This window comes from Lagenorhynchus albirostris, chromosome 14 (genome assembly GCF_949774975.1).
Source record: "Lagenorhynchus albirostris chromosome 14, mLagAlb1.1, whole genome shotgun sequence".
NCBI classification, from domain to species: Eukaryota; Metazoa; Chordata; class Mammalia; order Artiodactyla; family Delphinidae; genus Lagenorhynchus; species Lagenorhynchus albirostris.
The window spans coordinates 11,643,250-11,659,504 of NC_083108.1; the positions used below are offsets into that span (position 1 = coordinate 11,643,250).

A 16,255-nucleotide genomic window follows, 5' to 3' on the forward strand; every position below is an offset into this window, starting at 1 on the left:
AAAATATTAATAAAATGTAGACAACCAACAAAGGTGTTGAAAGTAAAATAACAAAAGAGAAAGAAGGCATAACAACTTACACAAAAGCTGTTTTAAAAGTACTATTGAAGAGAGTTAATCATTTATTTATTTATTTATTCTACTGGTTTTATTTATTTATTTTTACGTTTTGTTTTTTTTTTAACGTCTTTATTGGAGTATAATTGCTTTACAATGGTGTGTTAGTTTCTACTTTATAACAAAGTGAATCAGCTATACATATACATACATCCCCATATCTCTTCTCTCTTGCGTCTCCCTCCCTCCCACCCTCCCTATCCCACCCCTCTAGGTGGTCACAAAGCACCGAGCTGATCTCCCTGTGCTAGGCAGCTGCTTCCCACTAGCTATCTGTTTTACGTTTGGTAGTGTATATATGTCCATGCCACTCTCTCACTTTGTCACAGCTTACCCTTCCCCCTCCCCATATCCTCAAGTCCATTCTCTAGTTGGTCTGCATCTTTATTCCCGACCTGCCCCTAGTTTCTTCATTTTTTTTCTTTAGATTCCATATATATGTGTTAGTATACGGTATTTGTTTTTCTCTTTTAATGCAGGGTGTCTCAACCTTAGCACTACTGACATTTTTGAGTTGGATAATTCCTTACAGTTAGGGGAAGGGGAGATGTGACCTGTAAATTGTAGAATTACCCATTAGATGCCAGTACCGATCCTCCCCGTGTTTGTGACAACCGAAATTATTTCCAAACATTGTCGAATGTCTCAAGGAGAGCAACATCACCCTCCTCATCCCTTCCCACTGAGCATCCCCAGCTTCATGTGGCTTCATGTGAAGAGAACGTGACTTTGTACGCAAATATCTAGGTTTCAGTCTTAACAATGAAATCTTGGAAAAGTCACTTAATCAACATATAGTAAAAATTTACCTCAGGAAAATGGAGATAACTACACTGCCTACTTCACAGATTATTCAAGTGCTTTCAAGAAAATAATGACAAAGTAGAAAAAGAAAAATCAAAACCGGGGAATAGAAGACTTTAAAATGCAGATAAAAAGGTCAAACCTAATTGTTATACTGCAGTTTCAAATTTTACTCTGATCTTTTTGGTGGCCAGAGTGAAAAGAAAGATGATTACTTGCATAATCAGGAGACAGAAAGCCAGTTCCTGTAGGAAGCATGGGTGCTCTTAGCACTTTCCTATTAGACATTCCTGACGTTACAAAGAAGATGAGGAAGGACACAGAAGACAGAGCCCTTAACACTTTGATGGCAAGTATACTCCTATTTTGATACGGTTCTTGAGGTGTAGTGTTCTTCAATAAAAGCTCGGTGGATAACGTTAAAACATAATCTAGTGAAGGCAACTCTGTGATCAACTCAGGTACTGAAGCCCAGCTTGATTTAAGTATCATGATTTAAGGCTATGATTTAAAGTATCAAGATCAAAAAAATAAATAAATAATAAATAAATAAAGTATCAAGCTCAGTGATTTGGCTGTAGAGCCTTCAAGATTTTCAATAAGTATTATTTTTTTCACTCTGGCTTTTTATAAGATCTTGATATCCATTATTTTGAGATTATATTTGTAGATGAAGGCTTATTATATAGATAAACTGCATAACAAGGCAATTAAAATTATTTTCTCCCTTTTCCTACCCAAGTATACCAGCATCTGCCACCTTCTGTAGTTGGTACAGGGTATCTGTCTGCCTGGGCAAAGCAATGGAAGTCGAGTATGTAGTAGGTAGAAAAGGTGGTGAGAAAAAAAGAGACAAAAGTGTAATCCAGTGATTCAGACTTGTACCTTGAAAAGTTATTTGATAAATTTCTTTAACTCCACATTACTGTTGCAGTTTATGAATTTTGCTAATCTTATCTCTCTCCAATATTCTCTCTTAGTATAATCATAATATTGTTAATTACTGTATTCCTCCAATACTTAAACCTCCTGAGCTAATCTTTTTACATAAGAAAAACAAACAACAAACTGGAAGAGAGATTTCTGGGTGTTGAGTTTGGAAACAAGGAGCCTATTGTTCAATGACCTCCTCTCTGCTGTAAACACCACAGCATCAGTCCACTGAAAGGCAGGGAATATTTCTTTTTTCTTTTTGTTTGTTTCTTTAGTAATTCCTCATTAATACTGTTTATGAAATCATTAAAATAATATAGTCTGCGGGGCCATGAGTGCTGTCTGGTGAACACGTGAGGCATGACTGGTTACCAGCTGAGCTCCCTCACTCTTGATATAAGGTAGCCTCTTCTTCCTCTCCAAACCACCAATTAATAAACAGAAAATAGTCTTTCTTCAATACAGAGAGTCCAAAGCCCCCCATGTCAGCTAATTTAAAGACAATGTGTCTGTGCAGATCTACAAAGGAAGCAAGAGGCTAAGAAAAGGGACAACCCCAGAGAATTTCCTGGAAATATAACGCTTTGCACATAACTGCGGCTCACTAAATAAATATTAAATAAAGGAGAATATCATGTGGTAGGTTGGCTATTGGCCAGGGAGAAATATATTTACAATTAGGAAGTCAGTAACCACCTGCCTAAGGGGATCAACAGAGATCATTTAATTATTTGAGGATAAAAAGCATGTTACAATGTATTCCTTTCAGAGTAATAAAATACTTTTTGTTCTTTCAAACACTTGAGGAACACTGATATTGTATAAGTGTTAAAGTTTTCAGATTAATTATTTCTTCCAGATGCTCATGTAATTCCCATTTGTTATCTGGTTATCTGATTTCTTACATAAGGTCACATGCAATCTAAGAGGCAAGCCAGAAATCCCCGTGGCAAATTTTGGCAAAAGAAGGCAAAAAAGTTGAAAAATAAAGACCTCCCAATGTTTGAGCTTCTCTTTTTATAAAAGCTGATGTGGCTGGCTTGGCACCTCGTTAAGCAAATCAGTGCTAATTGCTAACACTTTAGCAAATTAAAGAGGTGTGAGAGGGCAGCAGACAGTCTGGAAGAAGTGCCACTAACTAAAACCTCAGGGGTCCAACTCAGCCTAGTCATAATGAGGGGCATTTCCTGGGGAAGCCAGTAAAGAAGGCAATTCTGTGAGTACTTTTCAAGTAAGGAAATGAACAAAATACTTTCAAGAACTTTTGAAGTCTATGTCTTTTTGCACAAGGTCCAGTCAATTCCACCCCCATGAAAGGAAGTTTGTGGAGAAGCTAAACTAACCTGAGGATTGTCATGAGCCCACCAGTTTACTGAAACAAATGAGAGATGCCTACATGGGATAGAAAAGATAATACAAGATAAATTCAAAGGGGGGAAATAAATATTAATTCTCTAAGATAATACTAGTAGGTTCAAGATGAGAGTTACCCATTTAGAGTTCCTTTTGCCAATCAACCACTGTTTTTGTATCAGAAAAATAAAACTTCAAGAAGTTAGATACGTGTAAAGTTATACAATACAGGAGACTGAGATAGGGCTGGGCTCTTCAATTCTTGGTTTATGCTTCTTTCCACTGGATCTTAATACAGCCATACGCTGGTAAATGTAACATCCGTGCATCAGAAACAGACAGAATTAGGCAATGCATATGATGTACTTTATGCTCAACTTAATAAATGATTCTCAACTACGTTTAGGTGCAGAGAGGACAGAAGAGCTTTGTAGATGTTGGCTTTCAGAAAGAAGTTGTAAACATAGGTATGAATTTTTAGAGGAATACTGGAATTAGAAAGAGAGATTTTAGGTCTTCTACATGGCAATTTTCTGCATCCAATCAGATGAATAAAACCTTCATGAAAGAAGGGTAAACTAGGGATCATTATATGTGTAGAGCAAGAAAAGAAGGAGAAAGAGGAGTGAGTTAAGAAGGCAGTATTTCCAGAGGAGAATGAGGAAAGGGCAGTGCTGTGGACATTGAGGAAAGAGATGGCCGACACTGGCGAGTCTTTCAAAGAAGTTACGAAATATGAGAATGTAAAAGTCAATATCTCAGCTGATGAAGAGTTCATGTGGACCTCGAGGGGAGGTATTCCATAAAGCTGAGGTCTCAGAAGCCAAGGTGAGATACCTTGCGGGTCAACTGGGAGCAGTCACTGACTATCAATTATTCTTAGACTTCAACTTCGTAACTGAGTCCTGGAGGGGTGTGTGTGTGTATGTGTGTGTGATTTTAAATAGAGAGGAAGAAGGAAATCTACAAAAGGGCACATGGAAATTGTTTTTCAAGAAAGATCTTGAACACTAACAAAACACAAACAAAACCAAAGTAATTACTTATCCTCACTCCCCTTTGCATAATTCTAAAAGGCACCATTTGCATAGGCAATGATGTAAACAATGTTACCTGGAATTCTGCAAAGTGGCTGCCCTTTATTTTTATTTCCATAAAATTAATATTAAAAATATAGAAAATGTATCAGAATAATTAATAAAAACAGTAATGCATGTATATAAACATGAATGTATGAACCCTTTTATAATTTCACTAAATTGTTATTAAAATGTAGTCACAAACTAGTATTAGGGATTTGAGTGTTACTATTATGGCTTTTTCCAAATCATAAAGAAAGGCTATGCCAGAGCTACAATAGGAATATACGTCCCTTAGTTTACTATAAATCCATTCAGATTTGTTTCCCAAAACCAAATTTGCAAATGAATATAATGAATAAAGAGCTAAACAAACAAACACAAATATTAGAATTGGAAAAATCTAACCAAAGCTCTATTTTGATTACGTTTATTTCACATTTTAACTCCTTAAAAGAGTAAATAAAAAATAATGAAGATTAGTTGTTTTCAATTTTTTACTATATAAGAGGGGAAAGCTGTTACTAATAACTATTTAACTTAAGATACATTCCTATCTGTTCAATCTGATCTGTACTTCTCACACTTGGCTGTTTACTGGGATTACCTGGGAGTCCTGGGTTCTACCCCAGGGATACTGACCGAACTGCTATGAGATGTGGCCTGGCATCAGTATTGTTAAAAACTCCTTGGAGTTACTTTAATTTGCAGTCAAGTTTAAGAACCAATGTTCCAGGCCAAAATATCATCTGGTAGACAGCTTCCTTTATGAAAATTATTAAGCTTGTTCAAAAGAGCTGGCAAAGGGCATTTTGATAAGAGGTTTAAATTGAAATGTGTGGGTAGAAAAGCAGACTTGGGGATACACTGGATGATCCTTGGAGCCCCACTCAAGAGTGGAACAAGTACCTAAACCAAAATTGTATTTTCCAAGTGCTGGTTTTGTTTGTTTGTTTTTGCAAGATTAGAAACACATTTGTTTGTACCTGCAGCCTGCAGAAACATCAAAAACCAGGAGATGTGGCCCTCCAAGTATTAAAGATTTCACAGCTGGGAAGGACTGTAACCGAGTTACCAGGCATCAGAACCCAAACTCCTCTGCTCAGATCCAGAAACTTGAGTTCACGCTTTCCATTGGGGTGAACAGCGTGATCAAAAATACAACAGAAGCATCCATAAGCCAGCATGTCAACTTATTTTCATCCAAAAGTACTCATCTGCATAGGTTACTCTATTTTAAGGCATATCCAATTTGGAGACCAACTTACATATGAAAGGTGGCTTGACAAGAAGGCAACTGGGAAGATGTTCGCTGTACAAGGGCCATGAGTATCCTCCAGTCATGTAGCATCAGACAATCATCTCTTTAAAGTGTTGCTTAAATACTGATAAATCCCTGCTCTGTGTCTTTCCTCTTTCTAGACTCTGTGCTGACTGCTGCAGTGATTATACCAAAAGTGGTCAGACAATCTTATTAAAGTTACAGGTTCCTTAACCTCACACAGGATGCCTCGGCGATCTTTAGCATACATTTCAGGCTCTTTGGCACAGTGGCTAACAGCATGTGCTCAGAAATCTGATTGCCTAGGTTTAAATTCTGATCCCGCCACTCACCAGCTTGACTAATTAAATTCTCTTAACCTTCAGTTGTCTCATCTATAAAATGCAAACAGTAATGATACGAATCTCACACATCACGTGTGAAGACTAAATAATGCATTAATTGCAAATAACACAGTGTTTGGCACTGGCAGTAAAATATTCATTATAATTATTATTTTGCCAAATCATCATCAGCAACATATTTTATTCCGCTCCTACCACATGTTACTTGATTATAAGAGTGAGAATAGTACATTGTAGAAAGGACAATGGGTGAAAGGCACAAGTGTCTGTGAAAGTCAGCCCTTAATCCATAGAAACATAAAACTCAGCCAAAAGAACTTCTTCCTTACAAGTCCAGAAATTTCTGAATAAGATTAAATATACCTGTTTGTGGCTCACTGTATCTTTTTATTAAATGTTATAGCCTTTCTTTTGTTTTAGTGCCAAATAACTGACAGTGTTATATTTCTAGCAACTATTAAAAGGAATTCAATGTATGTAATCCAAAGAACACTTTTTTTTAAATAGAGACATCTCATACAGTTACCAACTGAAACATACATAGAAACAATGTGATGATAACAAATCATTAGCATAAATAATAGCAGATCACAAATAATCAGTGTGGCATGCAGCATATTAAGAAATAAACAACATTAGATATAGGAACCTGTAAAATGACTTTAATTTTGCAGTACAGTAACCAACAGCCAGTTGTTGTAGAATAGAAATATACCTGACAAACTGAGAAACCATCAGCTTCCCAGCAAAGGGGGGGGTTAAACATGGTTTTGATCAGAGGTATCATTAATGAAAGATTAATAACATCTGAAAGCAAAGAATTTCCTTTTATCTCCTTTTGCCTCCTTATCCTTTAATGTAGGTGTTAATGAATATTGAAATGGACAAAAGGCAAGAAAAGGTTTAAGAAAAGATTGAATCTTCATCCCTGAATAATCCAACTTGGTCTCCTCGATCTTCCCCATTAGAGCACCTCAGAAATTAGATATTCTGTGACAGAAATTCTCCATGGCTATTTCTGCACAGAAAGCAAATAAGCATAGAGTAAGAAAAACGTGGCTTAGGCATTGTATCAGATGATCTCTAGGAAAAGCCAAAATTCTTATCGCATCATATTTTGTGACAAAAGAAATGTTCTCCTCAGTAAAATAAGCGCCACTTCGTAGCAAATCCATATCTATCCTTCACTTCCTATCTATCCCCCTACCCAGCCACTTCAATTTTCAGAAGAAACAGACTCTCCTCAGGAACTAAGGAGAGGTTTTATTTTCTCCAATCACTGTTTCGACCAAATATCTCAAGATAAATGTCCTTTTAGGGTCTGCAGATTTGTAGTATTTGCTAAGAGGGGAACCCCCATCATCACTACTGTGTGAGCAGACCCTCTGAGATACCTACACAGTGTAGGATGGTCTAGAGCTTGTTATTTCCCTCTGTGGTTCAGGCAAGGAGGGAATAGATTTCCCAGTTAAATGTCACTGGGAATAATACTGAAATTGGGAATAATGTGACAAAAAAAAAAAAAAAAGCTCCAGGGTCCAGTGCATCTTGGTTTGAGTCTACTCTTGTAATCTGCTAGTGCAGGTGACTACATACTTCATTGTGAAGTGGAGATAACAGATGCCTACTTCACTGAGCAGCTGTGAAGGTTAAATGAGGTAAGGAACAAACATAGGGTGCCTAATTAGTGCCTAAGCCTATAATGGATGTTGATTAATGTTGGTAATAGATGTTGGCATCTTTTATCAGCACTCCATATTGCTTTACTATGACCTTTATATTCCTCACCTTCCTACAAAAAATTAAAGGGATGAGCATTTTTTGTTTGTTTACTTTTTATTTTACCAAAAACACCTTCTGACTTACTATGCTTAGCTATATGGCAATGCTATCAAATGCTGCCAAAGAACTCAATGCTCATTTAAAGAAAATTAGCTCTATTTTGTTCATATCTAGGTCTCACTAGCAGAAATAAATTAATACTTAAATGTAAATAAATCGAAAATGAATTATGTTAAGCATTATCAGTCCCAAATTGCATCCTTTAAAACTGCATTAGCTGGAGTGAAATGTAAACTAAAAATGTTTTTAAATCATAATGTTTAAATTAAGACATCAGAGGATATACTGCAAATACTCAGATGGAATTTCACTGCCCTCAGTAGAGCCAGAAATACATTTTGCTACAATTTTCAATTATGTAACATAAAAACTGAAATATATATAAGAAATAATCAAACTAAAGAGCAAGCATACTTTTAAAAACCATGTTTATGGGTAATGCCTGTCATCTCCTCCTCACAAAAAAGGAAACAAAATGAACAAAGCAACATGCCTCAAATAAATATCTTAACACTTTTTAAATTTCACAGTCCAGGTTAATTCACCTGAGGTACCCTGACTTTGGGGACAACCTAGGGCTTTGGGGAACAAAAAATAGTAAAGACATGCTATGATTGTACCTAGTCAAGCAACGAGGTTCCCCAGGAACTAAGGCATCCTAAACAGAAAAATTGCTAAGGCACTTAAAGGTTTGTATATATCTGTGGTACTTATTACTGCTGTTTTCCAAATATTCCTGTCTCTCCATCTTCCTGGCCCCATTGGAGATGGGTGAGCCATGTGGCTCCTTCTGTCCAATGGGTGTTAGCCATGTGAAAGTGCCTTTTAAGGACAACACACTTAACTGCCTGTGCAAGAATGCAAGAACCTGTAGATATTTCCCTTTGGAATTGTGACCGTCATGATCACCGCTCTCTGATCCTGGATCCACGAGGGTCTGCATGGAGCAGATCCACCCTTCCTGACCAGCAGTGGGCCTGTGTGTGAGTGAAAGAAAAGCTTTTATTGTTTAAAGCACTGATTATATATATATCTGGAGGTGGACACGTATGCTCATTTCATTAACTGGAAATTGTGGAGGACAATCCTTGCCTCTTCCCATCACTTATTCTCCACCCGTCACAACAGACTGTTACCAAGGAAATAAAGAGGGCTGGCTCTGGAACACATTCCTGAGAAATTTGTCAGAGAAGCTAAGAGGTACAAAAAATTATACGGGCTGATACAAAAGCCAGGGTTAACCAAGAAGGGAATTCCAGAAAGAGAATCACTAGGTCAGGGCAAACAGGAAAGCAGGGAACATGCTAAAACAGCACTTAAGGAGAGAAAACATCCAGAACATATTTTATTCAACAGTATGTTAGCTTCAAAAATTATAAAACAAGAGACGAACTGTTGAATAAAATATGTTACATCTTCCAACCCTGTCAAATATGCATTCATTCGGACAAAATGTACAAAGCAATGTTTTCTATTTGACTAACATTTGGAAAAATATCGAAGTGGAATACATCTATTTTGCATCTTTCTTGGTTTTGTTGATGGGCTGGCTATGTTTGGATGAAAAGACAGGCAAAGAAAATTCATAAATAATTATGTATTTATTCTATAAAATTTATTTTTATTGATTTCAATTCTGCAAAATTAACTCATTTTGTTGTTATAATCAAAGTTTCCACAAAATTCTTGTTATACTGAGAATAATGATCTAGGATAGGGTTCGATCAGCTCTTATCAGTGACGCTTGTTTTAGCAAAGCCTTCAAGCTAAGAATTTTTAAAAATATTTTAAATGGTTGAAAATAATTAAAAGAATTATATTTCATGATACATGAAAATTGAATGATATTCAAATTTCAGTGTCTGTAGTTAACGTTTTATTGGAACCAGCCAAGCTCACTCATTTGTGTATTATCTATGGCTGTTTTCCTACTAAAACAGAGTTGACTAGTTGTGACTGAAAACAGTATGGCCCACAACTCTAAACAAGTTACTATCTGAAATTTTACAGGAAAGTTAGCTAACCCCTGATCTAAAGGACCAAAAAGAAGTAACCGTATGCAAATATAAAAATGTTTATTTAATTTTTGGAAAACTATAAATGAACAAAACTATAAAAAATTGCATATTTATTTTACATCTTCTAAATATTTCCTTAAATTATCTATTAAAATTAAATGGTATAATACAAGTTATATTAATCTGTATCAAAATCAAATCAAGACTCTTAATCTGGCTGAACATCATGTGTTTAAAATATAATTAAACTATATTAAATATTTCCATATATGGAATCTAAAAAAATGGTACAAATGAACTTATTTACAAAACAGAAATAGAGTCACAAATAGATGTAGAAAAATAGATAGTAGATAATAGATAGTAGAAAAATAGTCTACAAATAGATGTAGAAAACAAATTTATGGTTACCAGAAGGGAAAGGGGGGGAGGGATAAACTGGTAGATTGGGACATATACATACTATATATAAAATAGGGGACTTCCCTGGTTTTCCAGTGGTTAAGACTCCACGCTTCCACTGCAGGGGGCGCAGGTTGGATCCCTGGACAGGGGACTAAGATCCCCCATGCTGTGCAGCGTGGCCAAAAAAAAAAAAAAATTAAAATAGATAACTAATAAGAACCTACTATATAGCACAGGGAACTCTACTCAGTACTCTCTAATGGCCTATATGAGAAAAGCAACTAAAAAAGAGTGGATATGATTATATGAATAACGGATTCACTGTGCTGTACACCTGAGACTAACACAACATTGTAAATCAACTATACTCCAATAAAATTTTTTTCTTAAAAACTATATTAAATATTTCCATTAAAATAAAACTACTTTTACTGAATACAAGTCAAGTATTTAATATACATTTAGTTGCCAAGGTAAATAATCAGAAACATGTTTCCATCACATCATGTCTGGATCTACAGACGAGCAATATGTAATGTTTCCTATTTCCAACCAACCTCAGCAGCCACATTCAATTGTTCAATTAATGTGAATTCTGTTCTAACCATTTGTACCTCCAAAACAAATGAGAGAACAAAGAAAAGCAAGTAAATGCACTTGAAAACAGTCCCTGATTACATAAAAATCTATTGCATCCCTGCTACTGAAGAGAAATGATCTGAAGTCAGTTTTTCTTCCTCTTACTCAAATACATCCACCATACGAACTCTTCCCTTACTCTGAGTCAGTGACTCTTTCAAAAGATGGCAGTTGCACACACCACTCACCTTTTAGGTGGTCCTTTGTAAGGATAAAGGGCAACATGGAGCCTGTACAGTATCAGTAATGAAAGCAGGAGTTTATTGATAGATTAAGTGAGAGAGAGATCCCTATATTCTACAGTAAATTTGTTTGCAGCTTGTGTGGCATATCTCTGTTTACTTGGGTCCAAGCTATTCAAACTTGGTTAGGGCCAGAGGGAATCCAAGTCTGGGGCTCTGTCCTCCATCTCAAGGTAGGAGAACAGATACATTTTTTGTCACTGATACTAGAAAATCTATACATTCCTAATCTTATTTAATACTAAATTTTGGGAGGCTTTAATTTGGTGAGTACACCTGGCATTCCCTAAGAACTTTTGTTAACAACAACAACAACAAAAAAGGTCCCTCAAATGCAGTCTGCCTTGTAACAAAGTATACTTTGCAATGCTTGCACTATTAAAAAAAGTAGATGTCATGGGCTGAATTGTGTCCTCCCTTCCAAATTCACATGCTGAAGTCCTAACACCTAGTACCCTAGAATATGACCATGGCCATAATTGGAGATGAGGTCTTGACAGAGATAATTAAATTAAAATGCGATCATTAAGGGTAGGCCCTAGTCCAGTATGACTGGTGTCCTTATAAAAGGAAATTTGGACACACAAACATACAAATGGAAGATGATATGAAGACAGAGGGGGAAGATGATCAACTACAAGCCAAGGAAAGAGGCCAGGAACCTTCCCTCACAGTCTTCAGAAGGAACCAAGTCTGATGACACTTTGATCTTGCACTTCTAGCTTTCAGAACTATGAGAAGATAAATTCCTGTCGTTTAATACACTTGTTTGTGGTTCTTAGTTGCTGCAGTTCTAGCAAACTACTACAGTAGGATAGCAGAGGAGTGAGCCCACAGGAACACAGACATACACCCTTTGTTCAGCAGAGCACACTAGCCCTGGCATGTGCCACCAGGGAGGATGGAAAATTACAGGACTTGTCCCTTCCATTAGGGACTTCACTTTGTTAATTTGTCCTCTCTCCAGTAAAGCCTATTCTTAGTCCCACCAGGAGCTATGTGTCTTTCAAGTTGATGTCTTGAAATCTTTCCTGAATCCTGGTGTTCAGGCAATGGTAATACAGGGGGGACCCAGCTGACATCAAATCATGGTCTTTTAGATTTATAAGTATTCAGTTACCTATTTCTGTATAACAAACCTCTATAAGACCAGTAGCATAAAACAACACTTTTCAGGCTCACAAATTTTGTGGGTCAAGAATTGGGAACAAGTATACTTGCAATGGCTTATCTCTGCTCAATGATATGAGGCCCAAGCTGGGGAGACTTATTTATTTATTTGTTTGTTTGTTTTTTTGGCTGCACTGGGTCTTAGTTGCAGCATGCCTGCAGGATCTAGTTCCCCGACCAGGGATTGAACCCGGGCCCCCTGCATTGGGAGTGCAGAGCCTTACCCACTGGACCACCAGGGAAGTCCCTCTGCTCAATGATATGAGGCCCAAGCTAGGGAGACTTAAAAGACTGGAGGAGTGGCCAGCAAACAAGGGGGAGAAGGAGTTGCTCAGGCTGAGAAAGAGAAAACTGCATGGTAGAATTTGGGCTTGAAGCCAGAAAGCATGAGTTTGATTCCAAATGTGCAACTCGTTTCTTGTATAACCCGCAGTTCATATAATCTCTCTGAACTTTATTTCTTCACTTTTAAAAGGAATATGCTAATGTATACCCTTCAGTAATATTCAGAAGAATTAAAGACTATGCACCAGACTGTCTAATAGAGATCTGATAAAGAGTAAATTGTTTTTTTCTAATAGCTTATTGAGGTATAATTGATATACCTTGAACCACATGCATTTGACATGTATAATTTGATAAGTTTTATCAATGTATAACACCCTATAAGCCATCATATCAATCATGTTAATAAACATATACATTACCCCCAAAGGATTCCCTGTGCCCCTTTGTATTCCCTTCCTCTTACTTCTCCCCAAATGTTTCACTGACCTGTCTCAAGACATTCACTGATCTGTTCACTGACACCATAGTGTTTTACATATTTGGAATCATTCAGTGCACACTCTTTCTGGACTTTTTCTTTTGCTCAAAATAATTATTTTTAGACACATCTATATGTTTTCATAATCACCTTTGTTTTATATTTTCACCTGTTGATAGACATTTGGATTGTTTCTCATTTGAGTGGGGCTGTAACAAATAAAGCAGTTATGAACATTTTTGTACATCTTTGTATGGACATATGATTTCATTACTCTTTGTTAAATATCTAGGAGTGGCATACCTGGATCAAAGATTAGTATATGGTTAAATTTTCAGAAACTGACAAACTGTTTTCCAAAATAATTTTAACTTTTTGCATTTCCACTAACAGTGCATGAGAGTTCCAGTTCCTCTACATCCTCACCACTTGGCATGATCTTTTTCTTTTTTTTTTTTTTTTTTGCGGTACGTGGGCTTCTCACTGTTACGGCCTCTCCCGTTGCGGAGCACAGGCTCCGGACACGCAGGCTCAGTGGCCATGGCTCACGGGCCCAGCCGCTCCGCGGCATTTGGGATCTTCCCAGACTGGGGCACGAACCCGTGTCTCCTGCATCGACAGGCGGACTCTCAACCACTGTGCCACCAGGGAAGCCCTGTCTTTAATTTTAGACATTTTAATAGGCATTCAGTTGTGTCAGAATATGGTTTTAATTTGCATTTCCCTAACATTAACCATGTTCAGCATTTTTTATTAGCTCATCTGCCATCTATATGTCTTCTTTGGTGAAGTGGTTTTTTTCCCAAATATCTTACCCTTTTTTAAAAAAAATCAGCTTGTTTGATTCTTATTAGGCTTTGAAGCTTCTTTATATATACTCTGTATATAAGTCCTTTATCAAGTATATGCTTTGCAAGTATTTTCTCCCAGTCTGTGGCTTGTTTTCTTATTATCTTAACAGTGTTTACGATGAGGATTTTTAAAGTTTGCGGAAGTTTAACTTACTGCTTTTCTTTTATGGATTCTTATTTGGTGTGGTGTCTAAGAAATCTTTGCTCCAAGGTCAGAGGATTTTTTCCTGTGTTTTTTTCTACAAGTTTTATAGTTTCAGCTTTTACATTTAGCTCTATGATCCACTCTAAGTTTTGTATATGATTGGAAATACGACAATTACAATGCACACAACAACCTTCTCAAACAAAGAGTTATCTGAATCAAGATGTCAATAGTGTCCAGACTGGGAAACACTAGTTTAGAAGATTAGCAGTAGTTCAGCATGGCAGACATACCAGGTACATGAGAGATAACATAGAGACACAAAGCTCCAATACAAGGTGAGATTTAGATTTAGATCATCAAGGGTCTTTCATGGCATACAGTGAAGGGGTGGAGGAAAAGGCCAAGACCTAAATTGTGAGAAAACCACTACTGGAGATAGAAGCTATATTAATTCATAGTATTAGGTCAAAACATCAAATAATATGAAATCTCTAAGCTAAAATTATTCTCCCTTCAATTCTCCTTTGATTCTCAATTATCTTAGAGTAAATATTCTGGTTTATTAGTAACATGTCTATTAACACCTCACTAGGATTTGCTTTATATTTTTTTTAATAAGGAGTAATCTCCACTTTATGTGTCATCAACAAACAGCATTTCCAAGCCAGAATTTAATAATATTGTCAAGTTTTCATTGCTTTTCTTTTAACTGCTGCATTTTGTTAGCATAAGTGAAAATGTTTTCCACCTGTAGTATTTACAGAAAGGTTTTTTTTTTACATGAATCTAAGTTAAAAGGGGTGTTGCTCTAAAGAAAAATAATAAGTAAAACAGTAGTAGAGATGGTAGGGTATGCAGTCTGGCAAACACTGTAAATTGGTATGAGAATGAGTTTTAGAAAGTAACATCTATATAATGGGAAATTTCTTTTAATTAAGCAAAGAAATAATAGAATTAACTGCCATTTTAGAAAAATTGCCTTGAATGTAGAGTGAAGTGTCCATGGCTGTAGAAGCAGTGAATACAGGTAAGGAGATAATGCCATAAGTCTTGAAGGAAACCTGAAAATGTGTATACTCAAGATAGTTTAGGAGGTGAAAAAGATTGTGTCTCATAACTCAGAGGGTATAAAAAAGGAAGTTTCTATGGGAGAAAAAGGAATCTGCTGGTTGAAAATAATTAACTATTGCTGGAATGATTTGAGTAGAGGCAGCATGACCTTCTGTTGGGGTAGTATGGGGACTTCTGAGTTAAGGCAGCTGTATATATCTTTTCAGATATACAGTTTTCGGTAACTAAAGCATCTAAATTTTTATTCACCCAATAAATACCTTTTGAGCACCTTCTACATGTGAAACACTGTTACATCTACATCAATGAAGAAGAGGGGTAGGAAATCTGCTCTTCCATAGCCAAGGAGACAAGCAACTGAGCAGATAATTAGAAGGATTGTGATAAAATTCATTAGTCAAAGTAGACCGGAGGTCACAACAGAGGGGTCAGGGAAGGGCAGACAGGAAAGAGGGCAAGTACAGGAGCTGAGCAGGGATGGGCAAAGTGCTGAGGCAAAGAGAATAGCTCTTTTGGTGAAATGAGGGAAAGTCAGAACGGTTGGGGGTAGAGGGAAGATGTCAAGAAAGGAAAGAATGAGATGTGAGCAGTGAGGCTGAGGCCAACTGGCAAAATTTCTTGAAAGCCTTGTTAAAAGTTTTGCACATTATCTTAAAAGCAATGAGAAGTCATCAAAATGTTTTCGACCAAAAGGTGTTAACTTTTTCACATTTTACATGTTCACCCAAATCGGTATAAGGACTGGTTTAAATGCTGTTGACTTATTATTTTCTTTGGATATTTTAGAATATCCCTCACAAAATTTTCTAGCTTTCAGAGTTCTAAATTACTGAACATTCAGTAATTATCATTTCTCAATCTAACTACAAATAACATTGACATTTACAGAACTCAAAAAGAATATTTTGTATAAAGTTTTGTGTGAATTCAAGAAAAGTAGCTACAATTTATAATACAAATAAGCATCCATTTTATTTTTAAAAAGGTTTTAGAATGGGGCTCCAGTTTTTCATAACTACACATTTCACATGGGCTCAGTTAAATTTGAATTAAGTTTTGCTGCTTTCTTTCTTTGTAGGTTAAAAATAATATCCTATTGGATTTTGCCTTTTTCTTAGGATACGGGAAAATTCAATCTATTAAATTAACTGTACTGCCATATTTTTAAAATACGGTTCATATGCAGTGCTT

General features: G+C 36.4%; 1 pseudogene; it reads left to right on the plus strand.

Annotated features, from left to right (window-relative positions):
• The window catches only part of LOC132504396 (serine/threonine-protein phosphatase 2A 56 kDa regulatory subunit gamma isoform-like), an 80,793-nt pseudogene that overhangs the window by 52,961 nt on the left and 11,577 nt on the right, over positions 1 to 16,255 (plus strand).